Source organism: Babylonia areolata, chromosome 10, assembly GCF_041734735.1.
Source record: "Babylonia areolata isolate BAREFJ2019XMU chromosome 10, ASM4173473v1, whole genome shotgun sequence".
NCBI classification, from domain to species: domain Eukaryota; kingdom Metazoa; phylum Mollusca; class Gastropoda; order Neogastropoda; family Buccinidae; genus Babylonia; species Babylonia areolata.
This window is the reverse complement of record NC_134885.1, coordinates 40332486-40334526: the sequence shown is the minus strand read 5'-3', so window position 1 is coordinate 40334526 and position 2041 is coordinate 40332486.

Below are 2041 nucleotides of genomic sequence, written 5' to 3'. Positions count from 1 at the left end.
ATCACTCAAGGCCTCAGAAAACAAAACAAAACAAAACAAAACATAACAGGAATACTTACTTCCAAGCAGGGCGCTCTGTCTGTTGAAACATTCTCATTCATTTAGACTTCTAAAACGATGGAAAATGTCTATCAGCAGATCGTTTACATTTTCATTCAATTGAAAAGAACAAAGGAATACATCAAAAACCACAAAAAACAAAAAGAGTGATGCAACCTCCCCCCCAAAAAAAACAACAAAAAAACAAAACAAAGAAAACAACAAAAAACAACCCAAACAAACAAAAAACACCCAACAAAACAAACAAAAACAAAACAAAAAACAACAAAAAAAACCCCAACAACAAACAAACCAACAACAAAAAAAACAAAAACAAAAAAAAAACCGACAAAAAAACACCACCAAAAACAAACAAAACCCCCACAAACAAAAACAACAACAACAAAAAAACAACAACAACAAACAAACAAACAAAATAAAAACAACTCAAAACAAACAAACCCCCCCCCCCGCCCCCCCCCCCCCCCCCCCAAAACCAAAGAACAAAACAGCATCGTGCAAACACACAAATACACATTTACAAGTAATGCTTCCTTATCAATTAACAACGTCCTTGTCCATGTCACCAGACATAACTTTCTCGTAAAGAACTAGAGAAACAAATGATTTATTTTAACACATATTCTTTTTTTTTCGGAAAACAATTAGTGAAATATAATAGAGCTTCGGTGTGTTCTGTAATACCTAGATAGACGCTTTCTGTCTGACGCTTTCAAAAAAGAAAAGAAAACGTGTGTGTGTGTGTGTGTGTGTGTGTGTGTGTGTGTGTGTGTGTGTGTGTGTGTGTGTGTGTGTGTGTGTGTGTGTGTGTGTGTGTGTGTGTGTGTGTATACACCTCAACACCTCCGAAGGCTATGTCACTCTCGTCAGCGCATATGCTCCAACTCTGTCCGCCTCTCCAGACGCCAAGGATGAGTTCTATGAAAATCTCGCATCAACCATAAGGAACATCTCCAGGACAGAACAACTTGTTCTCCTGGGCGACTTCAATGCCAGAGTGGGTGCAGACAACGATTCGTGACCCTCCTGTCTCGGTTCCTTTGGAGTGGGGAAAATGAACGAGAACGGACAGCGACTACTTGAGTTTTCTGCCTGCCATGAACTGTGCATCGCCAACTCCTTCTTCAGGACGAAGCCCCAACACAAATTCTCCAGGAGACACCTAGTTGACGCCGTAATATCATTATGACAGGAAGCGTAGAGTACAGCCTTGTCACGTGGTCCTAAACCTAAATGGACCTCCATAGCAGCATTGTCATCATCATCATCGTCGTCGTCTGCGTCATCCTCCTCCTCTTCCTTCATCATCAATATAAAAAAGTAAAAAAAATACGTGGCCTTTTATGTCCTACTCTCATGGTGACCTCAGTTTTGATACCCCCTCCACTTCCGCGCTTGGGGTGAGTCTTGTCAAAGTCTTCAGTGTCGGCTGATTCATGGGGGACTGTCGTTGGATGGATGTGGTGGCGGTCTCCACTCTTGGGGAGACGCTCACTCTGTCTTGCATCGCGACTAAGCCATTATTGTCGTCAGTAGAGGGCTTAGTAGGTGGCCCCAAGTACGTTAAATCAGAACAGGCACTGCGGTCTTGCTCGCCATCAAGAAGCTTCGTCGTCAAAGTTGCTAAGTACTCCAGTCTATGTATGTCCATAAATCTTCATTTTCATTTTTGCATTTTTAATGTTAATTAAGCTGTAGAAAACGAAAGGCTTGATTCAGTCCACTGTGATGAAAGACAAAATAAATAATAAATGCAGAATGAATGGACTGCACTAGTTTGTTTGCAACTTGAGAAGATGCCGATCAATGTTGGTATCATTAATTCTGATGTCCTCACTTTTTGTTGAAGCAGAAAAAGCGGTGATATGCTTGAGTCTTTGTTGTACCAACCTGAAAGAATTAACACAAATAATGCGTATAAGGAGCTGATTTATACACTTGGCAGTTGTTAAGACAGTTCAATAATTCCCTCTGCCTCTGC